This window comes from Polypterus senegalus, chromosome 3 (genome assembly GCF_016835505.1).
Source record: "Polypterus senegalus isolate Bchr_013 chromosome 3, ASM1683550v1, whole genome shotgun sequence".
NCBI lineage: Eukaryota > Metazoa > Chordata > Cladistia > Polypteriformes > Polypteridae > Polypterus > Polypterus senegalus.
This window is the reverse complement of record NC_053156.1, coordinates 60,311,020-60,327,570: the sequence shown is the minus strand read 5'-3', so window position 1 is coordinate 60,327,570 and position 16,551 is coordinate 60,311,020.

The following is a 16,551-nucleotide window of genomic DNA, read 5'->3' as shown; positions in this document are numbered from 1 at the left end:
TTGCGGCACTCCTTGTGTGATTTTGGACTATACAAAAATAAATTGTATTGTATTGCATTGACAGCCATGGACCTGATATTGGTGAATTTTTTGGTTAATGGTGTGGTTGTTCCTTTTTACAGTAAAATATCTCAAATAAAGGATTTTAGATATTAGTTGCTTCCCACTTCCCACAATAATCTAAAGGAAAACTGTGTACATGGTGGAGCACGACAAATATCTGGGGGCAGTCATTGATAATTGGCTAACCTTTGACCTCAACACAGAGCAAATTTGTAATAAAGGGCAGAAATGGCTATTCGTTCTTAGGAAACACAGTTGTGTTAAAGTGGATTAAACCGTAATGACAGTTTTTGTCTTTTATTGAAACTGTTGTTACATTTGCTTTTATATGTCAGCATTCTTGCAGCATTAAGAATATAAACTATACAACATTATAAAAACTATCAGTAAAATTATTCATTTGCAGCAGACCCCTGTCTTTAAGGCGTATTAAAAGCAAGTCAGAGTCTGTCAGACAGTCACCATCCTCTTTTTCCTAATTTCCAGTTGTTGCCATCAGGCTGCAGATTTAGGTTCCCATGGGGAAAGTGCAACAGTTTTAAGAACTCTTTTATTCCAAAAACTATAATTCTGTTTCTTGTAGGGTTGCTGTTCAATTCTGAATTATTATCTTGAATACTGTTAAATGCAGTTATTCTTCTCTGTACTAATCTTGAGTGTGTGTACTTATGATAACAGTAGCTGTCAGTTGTTGTGTGTTTGCTGGTTTTCTTGCATCTGTGTATCATGTCTTAGGTTTCGAGCATTCTTGCTGCAAAAAAAATTCCCTCTGTGATAATACAGTCTTCCTAACTGGAGCAATAGTATCACTATAGACAATCCAGGTGGGGTAGGTGCACCAGGACCCTCAGTGACTGCACAGTTGTTGTTTCAAAATGCTTTATTATTAACATGCTTGCCTATGTGACATCAGAATGAAAAGCTGAATGGTGTTATCATTCTCACAGCTCCATAAAGCTTAGTTTTGACTGTTAATCTTTTATGCAGGTTATATGCCTGATGTATCATATTAATGGAGGTCATTTTTTACTGAATTTTTCATTTGGGGTAGCTAAGTTTACTTTTGTGCACTGGACAGAGAAGAAGTGTAGACTAGTGACAACTAAAATGGGTACCATGTGTAGTTTGTGTTAAATTAAGAAAGAGGAGGCTGAGTTTGGTTAGTTATAAAGTGGGAACGTGAAAGGGCATTACTCTCTAATTAGACTGAAATCTAATTTTTTGCTTGCATTTTGAAGGCCTTTTCTTTTTATATTAATATGTTAATTTTCATTGAGGGGCATCACGTCTCTGTTGCCCCACCAGACTGCCATCTGAATGTGGTGGATTTCCAAGTACATTTCTCTACACTCCTGAATTTTAATGAGGTCCATTCCTCCATTCTAAAAGTTACTGGAATGGAAATCTATGATAAATTGGCATGGGGAGAGGCTGGTTTCTTTCTACATTTGCTGCTTCATCAGAGTGAGAGAAATGTTGCTGTCTTCCTGTACATTTCAAGAAGAGAGTTTTTCTGCAGTTGAGGTGGAACAGACTGGCCCACAGGTGGCAACTGGTGCATTAATTCTTGTTTTAGTCAATCAATATACATATAGTTTTTTCTCTGCACAAGATGGCCCTTAGTTCCTGTGGGTTGAAGGGAGAAGCTGGGAGGAGTTGAACACCTGCCAGCATTGTGGCCCCTGGCCTCAAGAGGACTGGCCATCTGGTCAAATAATGAGAGCAGATGTGAGAGTCCAGCGAGACTCAGAGGTTAACCAGTATATAGAGCGCGCCTGACTGGCTAGACGGATGCATTGGCGTTCTGCCGAGACAGAGTGGGAGATAATAAAATGTATGAGCATGGCTGGCCAAGGCAGTGTGTCGGTGGACGGAGGAGGGGGAGAGCAGGAAGCGTGCCAAAGAGCCAAGAGAAAGGAAGCTCATGTACGGGTTCATCTCCAAGCCTGCAAATCAGGCAGGATTTTTTACTTTTTTGTGAACATGCTATGAAAGGTGATTTTAAAAAATAACATCTGAAACACCGACTTTAAAGAATGATTGATTGATGGTATAAATTGATGTCTGGCTGGTGCCATGCAGATAGACTGAACAGAAATCACTTGGAAAGAGAGAGGAACCTGCACTGACAGGTACTGCTTCTTATGCATGTTTGGTACCACCAGAGGGCGGTAAAGCCTATCACCATGAATGGAAACCTGGACATAAATCCTTGATCATTACTTATTATTTGGCAGCTGCCTTTATCCAACTTACAACATTTGAGATACAATTGATCATTTTTCTTTTGCTTTTCCAATTGGAGCACAGGCAGTGAAAGTGAAGTAGCTGGATTTGAAGCAACAGTCTCAGGACTTGAAGTCCAAAGTCTTAATCACTATGTCACACTTTCTGTAAAGTGGAGGTGTCTTGGGGGGCCACAGTGGCTGCTGGTTTTCACTTCGACCAGTTACTGCTGATTTTTATGATTCAGAAAGCTTAAAGGTTTCCAGTAGTCTGTGGCGGAGGGTGTCCAGGGACTGTGAATTTTAATGAGGTCCATTTCTCCATTCTAAAAGTTACTGAAATGGAAATCTATGATAAATTGGCATGGGGAGAGGGTGGGCTGGTTTCTTTCTACATTTGCTGCTTCATCAGAGTGAGAGAAATGTTGCTGTCTTCCTGTATATTTCAAGAAGAGAGTTTTTTCTGCAGTTGAGGTGGAACAGACTGGCCCACAGGTTGCAACTGGTGCATTAATTCTTGTTTTAGTCAATCAATATACATATAGTTTTTTCTCTACACAAGATGGCCCTTAGTTCCTGTGGGTTGAAGGGAGAAGCTGGGAGGAGTTGACCACCTGCCAGCATTGTGGCCCCCGGCCTCAAGAGGACTGTAGGTACAGATATTGTTTTTAAAATAGTGCAGCTCAGAGCTTGTGAGTGTAGGTGTGTGTGAGGGGCACAGGCAGCCATTGAGCTCGTAATGGGAGATTGGTCTGCAACTGCATGAGACTAATAGGCTCAGCCATCCCTCATTAACACTCCACAGATCGTTGAGGAGGCACCTACATTCACAAGGATATTAATGACCTTAGAAGGAAAGAGAGGATGAAAGAAACAAATCAGGGTAGAAATATTTGAGGAGAGAAAGAGAGCAGAACTGGGTCAGAGCCAGTGCTAGTGGAAGGAGGCAAGCAGTCAGGGAAAACCCCATGGAGGAGTGTAGACAGAGGCACTGCAGGGGCAGATCGGATCTCTCCTGTTGATCTTGAAAACAAGGTTGAATGATTGCTCTAGGGGTCTTGTGAATTCCAACAAAGGTGACAGAATGACGGAGGTGGACTTGGATGGAAGGTGGTTATAATGAGAGCCGTTGGTGTACCGCATTCACCAGTTACCTGAGCCCTGCTGAGCATACCTGAAGTGACGGGTGAGCAGGGTGAGACAGAGGGAGATACACTGGGAACAAAGCGAAAGGACGTTGATTCTGACTCTGATTTTTATCTTTGGTTTTAAGTGATTACTTATTGCTTATATTTATTGGATTTTAACTTCCTCACACAGCACCATTGTTAAAGGATTACATATTAAAGAAGTCTGCACTTGCACTTTGCACTATTGCAACCTTAAAACTTGTTGTATGCCCTCATTCACCCTGCTCCATCCCGATTTTGAATACTGATGTTTCGAGAAAAGCAAGAGGCCCATGGCTACGGGCACCCAGGACACTTAACAGTCAACCAATAATTAGATACAAACTGACTCACTAGATGAGTTGCTAAATTTAATGAATTTTCACCAGTATGTTCATTATACAATATATGTGTCAATAAAATATTTGAAAAGATTAAAATAAAGTCCTGAAAAATATTGACCGGTTCTGAGCCACAAAACATGCTGATGCTGTTGAACAGTTTTAGAAGTATTTGAATTGGCAGAATGAAAGCACTGAGAAGCCATAGAGTTAAATAATGTGTTCATTAACAGCAAGAATTGGACTCTAATTAAGAAAATGCTTGCACTAAGAACAGTGGCCCTGTAGGAAATGAGTGTAAGACCCATGAGTTAGATAGTCATCGGCTGGCTTGCTTTGCATATCTTTATTGTTTGCTTGCTGGAAAAGAGGAAAAAGCAAACAGTTAAGGAATGGATGAATAGTAATTTTCTCAAGTTAAATAAAGAGAAAACTGAAATTTTAGTGATCAGCAATAATGGATACAATGAAGCTATTAGAAATAAACTGGATACATTAGGATTAAAAGTCAAGACGGAGTTAAAAAGCTTAGGGGTGATTGTTGACTGTAATCTGAATTTTAAATCACATATTAATCAGATCATTAGGACAGCATTTTTTCACTTAAGAAACATAAGTAAAGTTAGACCTCTTTATCACTGAAAGATGCTGAGAAATTAGTTCACGCTAGCTTGTTTTCAGTCGACTAGATTACTGTAACGCACTCCTCTCAGGACTACCCAAAAAGATATAAATCGTTTGCAACTAGTGCAGAATGCAGCTGCTAGAATCCTAACTAGGAAAAGAAAATCCGAACACATTTCTCCAGTTTTGATGTCACTACACTGGTTACCTGTGTCATTCAGAATTGACTTTAAAATTCTGCTTATGGTTTATAAAGCCTTGAATAATCTCGCCCCATCTTATATATCGGAATGTCTGACACCTTATATTCCAAATCGTAACCTCAGATCCTCAAATGAGTGTCTCCTTAGAATTCCAAAAGCTAAACTTAAAAGAAGTGGTGAGGCGGCCTTCTGCTGCTATGCACCTAAAATCTGGAATAGCCTGCCAATAGGAATTCGCCAGGCTGATACAGTAGAGCACTTTAAAACACTGCTGAAAACACATTACTTTAACATGGCCTTTTTATAACTTCATTTTAATCGTAATTTAACTTAATCCTGATACTCTGTATGTTCAATTCATCATAACAACTATTCATGGTGGCTCTAAAATCGGTACTGACCCCTACTCTCTTTTCTGTTTCTTTTTCCGGTTTCTTTGTGGTGGTGGCCTGCGCCACCTCCACCTACTCAAAGCTTCATGATGCTCCAACAATGATGGACGGATTAAAAGGAAGAAGTCTACGTGACCATCATCATCATCAAGCCCTTCCGTGAGAACCCTAAATCCAAAGAGGACTGTTTCATTTATGTTAGGTAGAATGCCCAGAGGGGACTGGGCGGTATCATGGTCTGGAATCCCTACAGATTTTATTTTTTCTCCAGCCGTCTGGAGTTTTTTGTTTTTCTGTCCCCTGGCCATTGAACCTTACTCTTATTCGATGTTAATGTTGATTTATTTTTTATAATTATGTCTTTCATTTTTCTATTCTTTAATATGTAAAGCACTTTGAGCTACTGTTTGTATGAAAATGTGCTATATAAATAAATGTTGTTGTTGTTGTTGTTGTTAAGGGTTTTCAAATCTTAAAAAGAAAGTCAATTAAAATGAAGGCAAAGAAGTACATTCCATTAGAAACAGTAATTGGTTACAAATTAAGATAGTGGCTGGAATATAAAGCTGCATGTGCTACCATCGTCATGAATTGGGGTTTCATAACACCCAGCGTTAAAGGAACCAGATCCAAAGACAGAGAATAAGGTGGAAGGAAGCCTGCATAAATTCTCCAAGACACTGAAAAATATTAGGGACATGAGGCTCCCAGCTGCTCTCGGGTGTTGGTCAGCTGAACACAGGCCATCTTCAGCAAAGAGAAAGTGTGACCTGAAGACATCAGTCAAAATGTTAATTGCAAAAAAGAAATTCCGAACAGGCAAGATGAATTCTTTTGTCATGAATAATGAGTGGACATTCCACAAACAGCCTCAGATGTACGGCTCTATATAGTGTATACTACTGGACTAGCAGAGGACACTCTGATCTGATGGTCCTGTAGCTTTACAGGGCCACAATTGACTCCAGAAGTTTTTATCTAGAAGTAATCGTAATGTAAGATCAAAAGATCATCTACTGCCAGTGTATCAGGGAGCTTAAACTCAGAAGAAAAGTTGAGCAAAGCAGGGTGTAGCCAAGAATACATTTCTCAGGGGTTGGGTTCTAAGAAAGCACAAGAATCATAATATTGTCATGATCAATTCATCATGAAATATATTTCAGGAGGGATTCAAACACAAATACCCCTCAAGCTACATCTATTGTGCAAAGACCCCCAAAGGAAGATAGTTAAGAAGCAAGCAATAAGAGTTTTTTATGTGAGTGCCCACCCAACCAGACAACCAAGGTTTTAGACCTGAGTTTTCTTTTGTTTTTTTTTTCTTAATTTGTGTTTTTGAGTATGTTAGTAAATAAACCCATGATTTTTGATATAGTGATGGTTTCTTTGGCATTATCCTGGATTGGAGTGACCCCTATGGGGTTTCAGCCTGACAAAAGATAATGGAAATCAGACTAACATTGTGTCAACCTGGAGATATCTCACCATTCCACTTTTACAGTGGACTATTACTGACATAAAGCTTCATGTCAACTTTTTGACAGAGTTAACGCTTTTGATTTTTATTCTTGCTGACCCCTAAGCGTGGAGATTTGCAAACAAATGGTATTACTGTTCTGTCATATTGACAGTTTCTGTCGATTTTCTTAAAATACTTAGTTTTAGATGGGATAGGAAGGCCCTCAAGGACACACCAACATGTACTAGAGGTGTCAGTTAACCTAAATTGCAAAACCAAGTTGCTTGAAGAAAAACTCATGGAGAAAAAGCGAGAGAATGTGAAAACTCCAAAAATGTAATATTTTTGAGTTTTATCATCCTGTTTTAGCACCGTCTATTGCTATAACTCCTCTCAGGATGCCCTATAGAATTCACTTCAGAAAGTAGTGCCCATAAGAAGCATGCTTTCACGGGGGGTCATTGAGGAAACGTTCATTGCAAACACGGTAACAAAATGCTGTGGTGAGGTGATGCATTTAAAAATAAGTGATAACAAATTATATTAAGCCATGATTAAGCCATTCAAAGCATGTACTTAAGATAAAGACATGCTACTAAAATCGTTCACTCCTTGTTTTTAGATTAGTGAAGGTGTGTTGTTGCAAGTAAAAAAAAAAATAGTCATATCCTGACACTTTCATCCACAGAATGTGGATGTCACAATGTACTTATTTAGAGTTATGCCAGTCACAATTAACCAAATGGATCAGCAGGACCACAACATAGACAAACCACCTTCCTTATTTAATTGCACATGTTGGAAAAGATGATGTGAGTAACTGTGATATGATGTTAACCAGAACAGGACAAGTGTGTGTGTTAAAGACACTGTCAAAAAATGAAAAGTCCAACCATAGTTAAAGTTGAAACAGGGATTGTTAGCAGTCATTAAGTAAAAGATGCATTGTCACCAAAACCGAGACACTAAAGCCATAAACAAAGTCAAAAAGTGGAATACTGTGAATCACTTGCCAAGAAACATAAAATACAAAGAGTATTAAACAGATGTTGTGCAAGGGATGAATCCGTAATCTTGGACACATTCCTGAGTGCTGCTTGGGGTCTTAAAGCCAGGTATCCATGATGTAGTAAATGGTGCCTCCTGGGATTCAGCCCATAGCAATAGTGAAAAACATCCTAGTAACTCATTAACAAAATGCTAAGGCTATAAATGGAGAGGTGATGCATTTAAAAATACATGAATTGTATTACCTTGTAATTAAATTATTATTACGAAAAGCACGTGTTATTATTCTCAGACACATGAAGCCTTCAAAAGCCCACAACAAGGTAGCAAGGTAAAATGTAATTATAACAAGAACATGTTTTTAAAAGGGTTTTCCATTTCATAACGCTGAAAAAAGCAACCTGTGAAGATCACAACCTTGAGTTTTAGTATTTGACTGCAATGGGTTTGTCTAACTATTACCTTCGTTATAGGGTGGGCCATTTATATGGATACACCGTAATAAAATGGGAATGGTTGGTGATATTAACTTCCTGTTTGTGGCACATTAGTATATGTGAGGGGGGAAACTTTTCAAGATGGGTGGTGACCATGGTGGCCGTTTTGAAGTCGGCCATTTTGTATCCAACTTTTGTTTTTTCAATAGGAAGAGGGTCATGTGACACATCAAACTTATTGGGAATTTCACAAGAAAAACAATGGTGTGCTTGGTTTTAACGTAACTTTATTCTTTCATGAGTTATTTACAAGTTTCTCTTTGTTTACAGCCATTGACATGTCGCAGAGGTTAACGGATAGAGGAGCGGATAGAAATTGTGTTGGTGTCTGGTGAACGCAGTAACCGGGTCATTGCAGCAGATTTCAATGCAAGACACCCTACGAGACCACCCATCTCCCATGCTACAGTTAGCAAACTGCTTGCTAAGTTTCGTGAAACTGGTTCAGTGTTGGATTTGCCAAAATGTGGACGCATGAAAACTGTCACTAATGAAGAAACATCAGTGGCTGTCCTAGCTTCATTCAGCAAGAGCCCACAGCGTAGCACTCGCCGCATGTCACTGGAGAGTGGCATTAGTCGAACATCCCTTCGGCGGATATTAGCTACTCACAAATGGCACCCTTACAAACTCCAGCTACTGCAGCATCTCAACGAGGATGACCCAGATTGGCACACTGAATTTGCAGAATGGGCAAAACAAAATTGGAACAGGACCCTCAGTTTATGCAGAAGATTTTGTTCAGTGATGAGGCAAACTTTTATGTGAATGGTGAAGTTAACAAACAAAACCACCGCTATTGGTCTGACACTAACCCACATTGGATAGATCCCTCCAAGACTGTTGGAACAAAAAAATTGATGGTATGGTGTGGTATATGGGGTACAAAGATAGTGGGGCCATTCTTCATCAATGGAAACCTCAAGGCCACTGGATATGCGAAATTGCTACATGATGATGTGTTTCCCTCTTTATGCACTGAAGCTGGCACGTTCCCTGAGTTTTTCCAGCAAGATGGTGCACCACCACATTATGGGTGTCAGGTCCGAGCATTCCTAGATGAACAGTTTCCTGGAAAGTGGATTGGTCGTCATGGGCCAGTTGAATGGCCCCCAAGGTCTCCCGATCTGACCCCCTTAGACTTTTATCTTTGGGGTCATCTGAAGGCAATTGTCTATGCTGTGAAGATACGAGATGTGCAGCACCTGAAACTACGGATACTGGAAGCCTGTGCTAGCATTTCTCCTGTGGTGTTGCTATCAGTGTGTGAAGAGTGGGAGAAGAGGGTTGCATTGACAATCCAACACAATGGGCAGCACATTGAACACATTTTATAAGTGGTCAGAAACTTGTAAATAACTCATGAAAGAATAAAGTTACGTTAAAACCAAGCACACCATTGTTTTTCTTGTGAAATTCCCAATAAGTTTGATGTGTCACATGACCCTCTTCCTATTGAAAAAACAAAAGTTGGATACAAAATGGCCGACTTCAAAATGGCCACCATGGTCACCACCCATCTTGAAAAGTTTCCCCCCTCACATATAATAATGTGCCACAAACAGGAAGTTAATATCACCAACCATATAAATGGCCCATCCTGTAGTTTGTCCACAGCAGAACCATCCGCAGTTACTCCTTACACCACCTGAGCCAATATAGAAGGATGCACCAGTTTGATGGGATTCATTCTGCCAAATGTACTTGAGCACAATACATATCAGTGTCACCTCTAGTCCTGAAACATGAGGAGTGAGACAGCTAAATGCCATCCCAGTGTCCTTCTGGATACCTCTTGTTCGCTATGGATACTTCAGGACTGCAGCATGTAATCAGTAGTCAGGTGATGCTAAATTATAAGAGAGAGAAGGAAGAATCTGCAGAGTGGATGTGCTGCCATTGTCAGTATCTCCATTACAGGCATTGAGGGAGAAGCATGAGGTCATATGTAAATCAAAGACAGGAGTAGAAATAAAATGTCATCTATGTAGCATCATTTATATAAAGTGTTGTATTTTTACAAAAAAATTACTAAATGCACACCAGTCTAACTCTGTGAGGTGATCAATTATGCAACTACCTAAGCAGCAATAAGAAAATATGACGAGAAAATGAAAAGAAGGTCAAGACTGGTTTGATAGCATGCAAAGGTCTAAATAGTGAAGAAAAAGAAATAAGACAGAGTGAAGAATTCAGAAACAAATTCTAATATCAAAATAATAAGAACAGCGACTACTAGACAAAGGCCTTAACATTAACGTGTTATTGGTAGTGTCTTTAATCTACCACTGTACCTAGAATGATTTTTTAAGAGATCGCTGATTCAATATGCGTATATTCAAGTTACAGAGACACCATCTTAAAAGGGATCAGGCATGAAAGACACTGCGTGTGTCACTGGTTTGTCATTTTTAACAACACGGCCAAAGTAAAGAACATAAAAAGAGGAATGCCAGAAATCTGTCTAAAAGGTATCTGTCACCACCATAACAAAAATATAAATAAGGTTACAAAAGTAACGCAGGAAAACTAAAATCATAACAAATCACAGCCTTAAGATATGGGCTCTGAATGTACCCATGTGGCTTGCCTAAGCAGGCAGGGTGGTGTGGTGGTTTAAGGCTTTGGACTTCAAACATTCAGGTTGTGGGTTCAAATCCAACTACTGCAACTGTGTGACCCTGAGCAAGTATGTCACTTGACCATCCTGGGCTCCAATTAGAAAATGAAAACGAATGTAACCAATTGTATCATATATGTCACCTTGGATAAAGCCATCAGGCAAATAAGTAAGCGTAAATTATTTAAGTAATTAATAGCCAATAATACCCTGAGCAGGAACCCATAATAAATCCTCTGACCAATACCATTTTCAATGAACCATATAAAAAAAAAGCAGACCTCGTCCTTTACAATCCAAAATCTTCTGAAACTCATAGTCCTGCTGCCTGCCCAGAGAAACTATTGGAAGGCAGGGAGTTTTTCTGCCCCGACAACAGGACCAAGACATATTGGATGGTATACTGTTGTTGAATGACCCAAACCACTCATAAAAATTAAGGGAACACTTAAATCGCACATTGCATCTCGATGAAAGATGGTGGAGAATCTTTACTGAGTAATGTTGTGTAATTCATTGAAAACAAAATAATGTAACAACAGTCAAAAACTGAAATCACAGGTTGATCCAACTTGCATGAATTTCATTACAGCAACTCATAATGTGACTCAGTAGCATATATGGGTATGCTCCTCATCTCCTCCCAGACCTGGATCAGTTCATCAGTGAGCTTCTGGACAGTCTGTGGCACTACTTGGCGGTGTCAGATGCACTGATGCATAACATCCCAAAAGTTCTCATTTGGATTCAGGTCTGGGGAATGTACTGGCCAGTCAATGGCATTAATGCCTTTGTCTTCCAGGAACAGTCTACACACTCTGGCCTCATAGGGCCAAGCATTGCAATGCACCAGGAGGAACCTAGGGCCCACTGCACCAGCGTAAGTGTTGAGAATGGCTCTGAAGATTTCATCCCCGTACCTAACAGCAGTCAGGGAATCATTGTCTGGCATGTGGAGGTCTGTGCGACTGCCCAAGTATATGTTTCCCCAGACCATTAATGACCCACCGCCATACCAATCTTGCTAGATGATGTTGCAGGCTGCATAACATTCACCACTGCATCTCCAGACTCTTTCATGTCTATCACATGTGCTCAGTGTGAAATTCCTCTCATCTGTGAAGAGAATGTGGCGCCATTGACAGAGCTGCCAATTGTGGTATTCTCTGACAAATGCTAACTGAGCTGCACCGTGATGAGCTGTGAGCACAGTTTCCACCAGAGGATGTCTGGCCCTCATACCACCCTCATGGAGTTTGTTTCTGACAGTTTCGTCAGAAAGATGCCCACCAGTAGTCAGCTGGAGGTCATTTGTAGGGCCCTGCTGCTGGGTTGATGCCCATCTACAGTACTGACCATCCCAAAGTTCCCTTCTGGATTCAAAAATGGCCAAAATGAAAGTCTTCTCAAGAAATATGTCAGCCTATTGTTTTCTTAAACAATCACTATTATTTTATGTGACAGATTGCCAGAAACTGAAGATTTTATACAAAGGTGTCCATTCCTGTCTTTAGGGAAGAGAGCAAACTGTATCTGACCAGGATAGAAAGGGAAGACCTAGTTGCACAACAGCACAAGTAGATAAGTACATCAGAGACTGTAGTTTGAGAAACAAAAGCTGAACAAGTCCTCAGTTTGTTTCTTTCTTAAATACACATCAAACACAAGTGTCATCTGCAACAGAGAAAAGATGACTCCAGGATGCTGATCATAATACACGTTTCCAGTCATCTTTGATCCATGTCTATTCTTTTGACATTTTTAAGCTTTTCTTTTTATTTGCCAGTTTCAGATAAGGCTTCTTCTTTGAAACTCTGGCTCGTAGACCATCATCCTGGAGTTGTATCTTTGTATTGTAGATGACATTGGTATTTGCTGTGTGGTGTGAGCCCGTAGTCCATAACAGCCTGAATTCCCTGCCACATACACTGTGAAGCGCTGGGATTTTGAAAATGTTCATTGATTCTCTGAGTTAATGAACACTTTGCTTTTCTTTTGGTATGGAAAAGGTAAGTTCTATCCCCCCTAAGGGCTGGTTTGTCTCTTGCTATAAAGGTGGCACTCTTGGTTTTTAACAACAAACCCGGTTGTCACCCATGGCTTTTAGTTGGCTCTTATGGTCACATCCTTGGAGGCACTAACATCCTGTATACACTTTTTGATGTAACAAGGCACAGATTTTGTATAATCTTTCAGGTTAATGAAACTTAGCAGTCTCCCTAAAATGTTGCATGACATGGGACACCACATACTTCACTATGGCAGGCTGAAGATGAAGGAGAGGGAGGCTCTTTCAAATAGACCCCTTTGCCCTTGCGGTCTCAAATATTTTTGGCAGCAGGATTGTACCCTGCCAGCATATAAAGTTACTGACGTAATCTTGATAGGCATCATTCTTATTTTGATTAACAAAAAAGATACAGCGAGAGAAAGGGATGGTCTTTAAGACAGGAACCGACGCAGATGTGCAGGACACAACCACATCCATCCACGATACAAGTTAAGACTCTACGTTTATTTAAAGTGAAAAGAAACCAGAGTACTAGAGAAAATCCATTTTGTCATAGGGAGAATAAGCGACCAGCAGGCAGACATTATTTGGGCTGGAGTTGAGAGGCAGGCATCATTAACAGTCCAGTAATCAATCAAACACTGTCTGTTTTATAAAGCACATCTCACTGTAAACCCCATCTTGTCAAGTCAATTCCCTCTCCACCCAATCACAGGGTCATGGAGCTCAGAGACTGTCTCACCACAATGCTTTAATTTACCAAAAGGGTTTGTGGTTTACAATGAGTGTAGGGATAGTTTTGAACCCCAGACCTTGCAGTTTTAAATCCATCATACCATCAGGACCCTTCACAGTGTATGCCAGCAGCCCATCAGTCACCACGCCTCTAACACCCATTTAGTGCTAAGCTTCTCCCCTCCCCTAACCTACTGACACTTACCGTTATAGTATGTCTGCATATGCACTTGCTCAGCTACCAGCAGTTAAAATCCATTTTCTTTAGAACTTGGACACCCAAAACACGTCCCTGACAGAATCTAGGCCATTCAATTCAGCAGAGGTTTCGGCTTAAAGCAGAGTCACTTGCTTAGCCAGCTTTATCGCTGTCCGAACGCCGAGGGGATTATTCATGCGAATATCTGCTTACTGAGAGCATTCTCCTCACCTCCGACCCCTAATCTGGTTTTAGAAAAAAAGAAGATGATTTCTGCTGCAGCTTCTTCCTTTAGATAGGGCTCAGAGCATCCCAGTCAGGGAAAGGCAAAGCGAGACTACGAGGGGAGTGTGATTGGGGCAATGGGAGAAAATCAAAAGAAGTCTGTCTTATACACTGCACCTTAGATGCAGAGGAAGAAATTAAGCCTCCAACGCTGTTGCCATTCCAAATGCTTTTCTTTATTCTATTTGCATTCTCATGCTTGATTGTTCACTTTTAAAATGCAAAATACATACAGAATAAACAGAAGAGGCCGAGTAAACAAGAGACTGAAAACAAAGCCGAGCACCTCTTGAGTGAGCCTTGAATGTTGTGTCTGGCTTTAAACATTTGGAGTCACTCTTCTCTTATTCAGGTACCTCTGTCCACCTCTGCAATTCACTCTCTGTCTCTTCTGCCACTTCTCTGATCAGGTGATCACACATTTATAGTGCCCCTTTGAGATCCCTTGGCATGTCCTTAATCAGGCCTAATATGTATGTTGGTTTCACCCTGTCACACCTGTGGACATAAAAGACAGCTAAAGGGCTCAGAAGAAAGGTAATTCCCAGTTGGACCAAAGGGAGGCAGAGTGCACTGATCCTTTCTCTTTTTTACCCGCAGACGAAATGCAGGAAGTCCCGCCTGGGCCCTTTAACATCACTTCCAGTTTCACCCCTGAAGACATCGCTTCCTCCTTACCTCTTTAAAACCCACCCTGGCTGTACCATAACTCAGTTTTTTTTTGGACTCTTGTCTGAAAAGACCACTATTATATGCAACTACTTTCTTCAATTTTGCAGCCATTTCCAAGTATACGGGAGGCTGCCCCAAACCTCTTTTTGTGTCAAGGCTTGGTTATTTATCACAACCCGATCCATTTTATTGAGAATCACAGTTCCCTGGTCTGAGACATATCAACATACTGAAAGACACTGGAGCTCTGCAATGTTTCACTTATCTGAAACTTATCCTATTCTCTGCTTCTTCCTGTAAGTTTCTGTCTTTCCCTTTGTGGCTGCCCATTGTGTCAGTTATTAAACATAAGTTCTGCCTAGTTGGATCACAGGAAAACTTTTTGCCAAAATAATGATGTTGCCTTGCAAACTTGCCCATGTCTTGCTTTGGCATGACAGTTTTTGTTAAGGGATAGTCAAGGGCACATCTGCTTTCTGACGCAGCTACATCCTATAAAGCCTGGTGACTCAGTGGTTATATGACTCAAACCTTATTTTGAAATGCTTTGACTATCCATTCATCCATCCATTCATACCCCCATCCAGCCATCCATCTTTCAAATGTTCTAAGAATTGTCTAGCCAAGTGGTGGTCATAAAAGAAGTAGTGAGTTAATTTGCATGCAATCTTTGTGAGGTATGTAGATGAATGGGTTTGTATATCAGTTACATTCTTGACTACCACTAGAGGGTCACATTTATGATTTGCCTTCTGTAGGTGATGAAATATCTCAGGACACTAAGTTTACTGCTATCACACTACACTTCTGTTTAAGCAACATGCTTCTCAGTCATTCATGATGTCAAGTGATCAGCCCAATGTATCTCAGGACATGTAGGAGAGTAATGGTATTTATAAGTAGGATCAAAGGGAATAACATTATTGTACTACCGACATTCCACCATACATTGAGATATGGTGCCCACCATGAATCACTTGCTAACACTTGCTTGAACTAAGAACCTTCTGCCATTGTTCACTCACTTTAACAATCTGGGTGGATTTTGGGCTCAAAAAGCATGGGCTGGTCATATTAGGTCATTTCCTAACAATGACAATTACTAGTGGTGGGTAGATTTGTAATTAAACAAATAGTCTTTTGGTACATGTTGAATTTGTGCCTGTGACCTCTTTCCACATCTGGCAAAATTTATTCTGGTGCAAAGCTTGGAAAGTGGGTGACACAGCTACAGAGCACTTAGCTGTAAGAACTTCATAGTTGCTTCTCTAATGCCAAAATCCTTTCACTTCACTATGTAGCTACCAGCGAATCTGACTTGGATGAACTTACGGAGTCATGGAACAGAGAGTACAGATTATGTTACTTCCACCCCCAAATGAGTGGGTTGACGTGGAACCTGTGGTGTGAATGTGCAAGCAGGTAGTGCACAAAGTAGATAAGAAAGCGTTGAGCTGCATGGAAGGAGCCATGGAAAATCAGGGTGGTGTTGGAAGGCAGCCAAGGAAGAAGACAACAATTTTGGTTATGCAGTTACGTTTAGGAAGAAATATATTTGCACTCCATGCCAACAAACTTAAAAAAATCCCAAAAACCTCATTAGTGAGCTTTGTGTTGCACAATTTCAGAATCACCTGCACAACTAATTTAAGAGTAATTATGTGAACTGAAACTTGCTGCTTTTGGTTGTCACTAGTTATCAAAATGAGAAGCACAAAGCTTCTACTTGTAGTTTGTTCTAAACTTTATAAACCCTAACCCACAAATCTTCTGAAGCTAAAGAAAAAAAGAAAAGGGAATGTCTGCGGGCTACCCTCCATTCAAGAAGAGAGCAAACTATCCCACTATTGACACCAACGATGCTTTTTAGGTTGTTGATTTCATTTGTCATCTATTAGTCTTGGCATTTTAATTTCAAGCATATTTTTGCAGGCTCCTTGCAGTGGGTTATTTTCTCTCATTTTGTGCTTAGACTGTTGCTTATTTTTCTCATGTTTTATTTCAAAAATATTTTACTCCTCATTTTCTGATTCAATGGCCATCATTCT